Source organism: Pteropus vampyrus, unplaced genomic scaffold (assembly GCF_000151845.1).
Source record: "Pteropus vampyrus isolate Shadow unplaced genomic scaffold, Pvam_2.0 Scaffold27, whole genome shotgun sequence".
Taxonomy (NCBI): domain Eukaryota; kingdom Metazoa; phylum Chordata; class Mammalia; order Chiroptera; family Pteropodidae; genus Pteropus; species Pteropus vampyrus.
Genome location: NW_011888808.1, coordinates 7,221,590 through 7,229,106, shown reverse-complemented (window position 1 = coordinate 7,229,106; position 7,517 = coordinate 7,221,590). Strand labels below are relative to the sequence as shown.

Sequence of the window (7,517 nt, the reverse complement as noted above, 5' to 3'; positions counted from 1 at the left end):
TTTTTTTTTTATGCTTTACATACGTTAATTAAATGCTCACAACAGCTTTTTTCAATATGAACTATTATTATTTCATTGTTTACACATGAGTAAAATGAGAAATAGAAGCTAAATAACTTATTCAAGGTCATGGTTTTGAAATGAGATGGAGCATGAACCTTAACTGCTTGGCTCAGGGTCTGTCCTTCCAAACCTCACATTCTCCATGTCATTCTAGTGGTGATTTAAAAAATACAAGTTTGAATCATCAGAACATGGTGACTGATTATTTCTAAAATAGTACGCGTAAAAATGGAAACTAATTATCAATCTAGTGCTTCAGAAACACTCGATAAACTTTGTCTCAAGAAAAGTAAGATTTTCTACTTGGATGCAGTTTTCATTTTGAAAAGGAAACACAATCATCTAGTATGATTATACCTACTTTATTTGTCAATTCTTTTTGAGAACAGTGTTGCTTTCTTACGACCATTTTAGACTTGTACATCATCATATAATTAGACATTGCCATATTGACAGCATATCTGTAAATTATTAATGAGCATATTTTAATTCGCTGGAGCACTAATTCTTTTGAAATTAAAAAAACGCTCTATAAAACCGATGTTCATGAAACACAACAATGCTGACAGGAGCAGATGTTGCCATCTCATTCTTAATACTTTTTATAAGTCAATTCAAATGTTCCTGACTCCCCAGAATTCCAAAAATAATTAGTGAAAAAAAAGTGTTTGGAAAGGCATACAACTTTGATAAAATCATAATCTTTTTCTTCAGATATATCTGACTAACACTGGTTCTGAACAAGAACTGGCAATCAGTGACATTCTGTATTTTCATAACTTAAAATGATGTCAACTCTTTTTGTGAGTAAAGTTTAAAAATAGTAATTGAAAATAACAGACATTTATTTTTTACTATTTCTTTTGTAGATTTTAGTTTAGAAAGTCAATTTACAGTACTAAAAATCAGCTCTTATGTTTGCAATTTCTTTAATTTACATAGTTAACACTCCTATCTTTAAAATAAATTCTCTCATATTTAAATCAACTTACATACTATTCTTAATTAAACCACTTTCCTAGTTTAGCATTCTGCAATGTTTTTCTCTGACTCACAGTCTAATAATATACCTCATAACTTATTTCAGAGAATAATGTTTAATTGAAAATCTTAATAGAACTGTAAGATTAGATAAAAAAAATATTGCATATGACTAAGGAAAAACAGCAAAATCATTTAAAAAAATGATGAGACATCAAGAAAATAAAAAAATTATATTAAAAATGTAAAATTTCCTAAATCAAAAACCTCTTTTCATATGTGCCTAAGAATTTTTAAGTTTAAAATTGTTTTTCATTTATTTTTAAAGTATTCAAAAAGCCTATATATCCTTCATTAATTTTCATTCATTTTTAATATTTTTTTTTTTTTTTTTAGGTGAGGCAACCCTTGGTTGACCTCACAGATTGCAAAAACATTGCCAGCTTACAATCACTTATTGTTTTATTTTTTATGCCTACAGCACCTGGTCTTCCTAGGTGGTCTCCCATCCAAATACTAACCAGGCCCGACCCTGCTTAGCTTCTAAAATCAGAAAGGATTGGGCTTGTTCAGGGTCGCATGGCTGTAGGCTCTTTAAATATTTTTCTGTAGGTTTTATATCAGTCTCTCACTCTCCTATCTTTTTCTTTTTTATCAACCACTAGAAATTTGCAGGCATCCAGACATTTAACATACTTTAGAATGTATCCCTGAAGAACATACCATGCAATTCTAATACAATTATTGCACCAGAGATTTAATACCGATATTATTTAATATACAGTCTTTTTACAAATTAAGTCCCAATATATATTTTACTTTTTATTTGCCTTTCAATCCAGGGCTCAATAAAAAGCCAAGTATTGCATTTAGTTATCATGTGACCTCAGTCTCCTTTGATCTTATATACTACTTTATTATTTGTGTCTTTTATGACACTAAAAGTTTTGAAGAATCTGACTAATTAATAGATTCTCACTACTATCTTTGTCCCCAGAACATGCCAACATGTCTGAGTAATTTTACTACTTCATGCTTAGAGAATTCATGTTAGCCCATAAAATTTTTTGGCCTTTTTCAAATGGTAAGAAGGAGCTAATACTTATTGATTGCTTGCAGTTTATGATGTACTATTTTTCCTAAAATTTCATTACTTATTTATATGTATATGTGTTTTATATGTATATGTTTATGTGCATTTTTGTGTGGATATATGTGTGTGTGAATATATATACACATATACACGCAGAGCATAGCAAACACATGTATTTATATTTTTTCACAAACGTTGATCTATATTATTTATTTTAAGGTAAGTGATATTATCACCATTTCTGTTATGAGATAAATGGAGTTCAGAGCTAAGCATGTTATTCAAGACCACTTGTAAGTAGAAGTTGGAATCTTATCTCAGGCTCTTTCCATGGAAACATGCTGCTTACTCATTGGACAGCATGATTTCCATATATTAAGTCAAGATTTCTTAACTGGGGAGATGAGATACAAAATACATAGCCTTTGGTGGAACTGAGAGTTGGAGCGGGGACTGGAAGAAGATGTACAGGCAAGTTTTTCTATTAAACAAATCCTTCTAATTATCCTTTGCCACCAACCTATTGAGAAATATTCTATTCAATAATGAGCAATTGTGTCACTCTGTTCACTCTGACAATAGTAATGGTATCACTTAATTGTTATAAGTTAAACGTCTCACTTGTGTAGCGCATATAATTGAATTGTGTAAAATTTTGAATCAGAAGTCAGCATTTATTTAACAACATACACTAATATAAGCTTATTTCTCATATTTTATATTCCTTATATTTGAAATAGCCCTATTTATGAAAAAAAAGTTAAGTTTTCTAAGACAAAAATAGCAATACAAATAGCACAATTGGTAAATATTATGACATTATCGATTTTTCCATATTTATTTTCTTTTCTAAAACACATATATTTGCGTTATTGTCCAAAAAGATAATCACTGTTTCAATTTCCTGTAAAAACAAACAAACAAACAAACAAAAAAACTATTAAGGTATCATATAAACTTCTGGATTTCCTTTCCTGGTGTCAAAACTCACTTTCCTCTAAAAATCACAACTGTATTTGTGTCTAAAAATAACATGGTTGATTATTAAAATTCTGATTCCTGGGAATCTCTCTCAAAGATGCCCCTTTGGTTGATCGAAGGTCTGGCAATTTCAGTTTTAGTAAAAATAGCAGGATAGGCTAAAGATCAATTATTGTTTGAAAACAACTGCTCTGGTACACTTGATAAAAAGGATCTTTTGTTCCTTGTCCTTGTCCAGTAATGTGGCACTTACTACTCTATTTCCCATGCTCCTCACCACTGTTAGCTCCATCTTGGGTCACTAAACTCTTTGTCACTTCCCCTCAGGTGAAACTTTATAAAGAAATCCTATTGCTGCTGCATAGTTGTCAGGATAAAAGTGAATGAATGAAGAACAAAAGTTCCTTTTTGTTAAAGTCCCATCTTTATTCCCACCTTCAAAGCAGGACCAAAAAAAGCTGTGTGACTGTGTAAGACCACTGAACTGTTGAAAGTTAGCTCATGAGCATTACACCATTTTCATGCTGATTTATTTTGACTTCCCCTTACACCAACCATAAAGGAAAACAAAAACAAAAATTAAACATACTTTTCTTTTACCAGGAAGTAACTGCATAAAGTTATTTCAGTGTTTAAACTTCGGTTCCCTGTCCTTGGTAACACCAACTCAGAGAACAGCTCTTTCAAGACCCAAAATCCAATGTTCATTCTTTTTTCTTAGGTCCTTAAGTATAAAAATTAGCCTTCTTTTCATCTCCACTTTTATTTCTTATTAGTGATTTCAGAAGATACGTAAAAACAGTGGGGGAATGGGTCAAAGCATACAGAGCCAAGGACCCTGACCAATGCTATATAACCAGAGGAAAGGCAGAGATGGATTTTGAGCTCAAGCAGTCTACCTTCCAAGAGTGCCTCCTAAAAGAAAATAGATGCCCTTCCGTTAGGATCAGCCATTCTGATTCTACAAGGATGGTAACAGTATGACATCCTTAATCTCACTGGCAAGCATATATTTTATTATTCTCATTTCTTTGTAAACATGAGAACTCATCATTCTCTGTAGTCCTAATTATGCACTATTTAATGTGAGTTAATTCCTAGGCATCTTTGTCTACAAGATGACTATATCTGTGTAAGTTTTAATTTCCTGATGAATAGTATTTCAGCTGATAATTTTAGAGACTTTAGATCGAAATGAACAATCTCTATATTCTACATTTAGTTCACTGTAAGATAACACAATATTCTTATGAGGCTTTATGAATTCTGCTTCCATGATCACTGACCCATACCCATTTCTGAGAGTGAAAACTGGAAACAGCTTTTAGAAGTTAGGGAATTCAGAGTTCTTTCAGAATTTGAGCTTAATGATATAGTTCTTCTGAATTTTTTATTTACAGTGTATAACATGATGATTTGCTAGACATCTACATACTGAACTGATGGCTATAGTCAAGCTAATTAACATATCTTCTCTTCACATAGTCACCTTTTTTTTAAAGGTTAGGAGAATTTGTTAAAGCTGTTAAATTTGTTTCTCCAAAAACTAGGAGAAATGTGGCCTTCAAAATTGGTCTTAAGAACCATATTAAGTTGAGGAACCAATTTCTCAAAATATGCTCAATTAAGTAGACCGCATCATAATCACTTGTGATATCATAAAAGTGGAAGGTTCCAGGACCCAAACCCAGATTTCCTTTCCCTGAATCGCTGAAATCTGATCTTGATATTTGTATTTTAAAGAACCATTTTAGGTTTTCAGTCTGCATTAAGGTTTAGGGACCACAGGATTGAAGGATATTACTAAAAAATGCTTTCTGGGTTCAGAAGATTCATGCAAAACTAATTTCTTAAATATGCTTCTTAGGTCAGACAAAATCACTGTAATGATATTGGTAGTTCCAAAAATATCACAAGTGTAGCTTTTGCAATTTTACAGAAACAAAAGTGCCAATTTTTATGGGTTCTGGACAAAGAGGAGAAATGATTGAAAGAAAAGTTTTTCTAGCTCTGGAGGAAGGACAGAGAAAGTATTGGAGACACAGCTGGACAAAGTTGCTGTAATTGAGAAAAGGAAATAGATACAGAAATATAGTAATTAGAGAAGTTATGGGCTAGCATTTCCACTAGCTCATCGAAGGCAATGTTCAGGTTGCAGAGCTGGTATAACACCTGGCATATGGTTTTCAGAACCCCAGATGATAGTTTTCTCAAAATCTAGGAAAAAGAGTGGGCCACAACATCTCCAAGAACCAAACACTCTTTACACAGTGTGCTTCTAATCCTCCCAGTAAACTTTAAGCACACACACACAGTATGTGGAAGAACTGAGATTTTAATCAAGGTTAATCAAATGTCAAAACCTATGTTCTTTCTATTACGCTATGCTATATCCTGAATAGTGGGGAAATAATAGATACGAATCACCTGACCTGTTATATTCTGTTCTACCTGTGGATCCTGATCATGAATTTGCTATGACTCTAGTCAGTGGAGACTATCCATGGTTCAGAGCTATCTTTCCTCAAAGCAACCCTTAAGACATGGAGTTTGCTCATAATCACTCTGTTTTCATCAACCAAGAATCCAAAGTGCCAGCATTGTCCCTCCATTGATCTCTTTACATCTCTTCACCTCAAAGACCTCACCATATAAACTCCAGATGAGCAAGCTTCCTCATGCTCTCTATCTGTTTGAGGATACCCTATACCTTTTACCTGCAAATGAATCAGCCTTTAGGGCACCAAGTCCACTGAGGGCTTTCATATCGTAGCTGTTTATTTTCTCATACTCCTATTACTTTTAATGCAGAAGGTAGGATTAATATACCATTTGATACACATTTATCCAAATAGACTTTCAGCCTCTATTGTTATCTAAGAACCTCTGATATGTTGAGTCTTCTGCCAATTTGCGATGAAGGCAAGCATGCTCTAACTTTCATTTTAGCTGTTCTCTATCAACATTCAGAGCACTCCTCATTGATTGAATAAAAATAGAGAATTAAAGAACAGGAAATAAAAGGAAAGAAAGAAAGAAGGAAGGAAGGAAGGAAGAAGGAAGGAAGAGAGAGAGAAGCATTGCCACTTGCCCTAAAGTTTTCCTCTTTTTCAAGTTTTCTGACCATCCTGCTAATTACAGTATCCATGGGATAACCTGTCAAAACTCCTGGTCTTTCAGTTATTCACATTTTTCACATATAAAATTTTTCTCATTGAATCCAGTAATAAAATACAGCAAAAGTCATAACTTGGGATTTTATTGGTTGTCTCGCTTCCATCTTCAACTGCTCACACAAACAGCCCACTCTACATACAAACTCTTATCCTTCTATCTTTTTTCACTCAATTTCTTCAACTGTTCTTCAAGTTTATTCAGAATATTCCACTTTCACTATATCCATTGATTTTCTTGATGTCCCTCATTAATAATCTCAGATTTCTTGGGCCATTGCTTCAAAAATAACTTTCCATTAATTCAAAACCTCTCACTGTTCTGTCCTTTTGTTTCACAGCTTGAACAAATCTCACATCCTGGATAAACGCAACTTTCCGTTCTCTCCATTTCTAAACCAGAGCAGCCTGGCACTGCTAAAGGAAGTCATACAACAGGGGACGTGGACATATAGGTTCATATATATTATATTGGTAATAAGCTAGTCTCAATTATCCTATTTATTTTCTCTGATAAATACTCTCATATAATGCAAGATTCTTTAAATCTCTTTTTATCACTGCTCTGTACATAGGAAATAGAAGTACTCTGAAATTTACTCATTTCATCGGTGCAAAATATACAGAGCGATTTTCTTTGCCAATTATTGGAACAAACATAACCCTATTTCTATTCAAATATCTACCAAGAATTTTAGATTACATCACTACCATTTTTTAAATACTTTCTCTTACATATCATATATTTAAACTGTTGCATTCTACTGAAGCTTTCTCACTTTAAAAAAAAAAATAAAAGCAGGGAAGCACACAGGAACTAATTGAGGTTATGAGGTCAATGCAGCATTTCAACAAAGGCTATACAAGGATAACTGTGAGAATCTTCTTAATCTATGTCTCCAAGTATTTGATAATCTAGAAATAGATTTTGTAACCCATTATTTTATCCCACATGATCGCCTGTTAAAACTAGCTAGAGAGATCTCAGCTTGTTAGTAGAATATAGTTTGTGGCACAGCATAAAGGAATATTTTAAGAAATCTAATGCAATATGGAAATTTTGCAAAAATAAAAAAATTATATGCTGCTATTATGCCAATTGCTGTACATAAATTATCTCTTCTCTAACAATGAATGATTTTTATTACATCCTCAAATTAAATACATTTTTAATAAAAAATGGTGAGAAAACATGGATAACACATAAGAGTATGGGGATTTCAGAA

General features: G+C 32.7%; 1 pseudogene; it reads right to left on the bottom strand.

The window, feature by feature from the left end:
• Positions 1 to 1,516: 1,516 nt before the first annotated feature.
• On the bottom strand, positions 1,517 to 1,635 carry LOC111737532 (annotated as a pseudogene).
• Between the last annotated feature and the right edge of the window lie 5,882 nt (positions 1,636 to 7,517).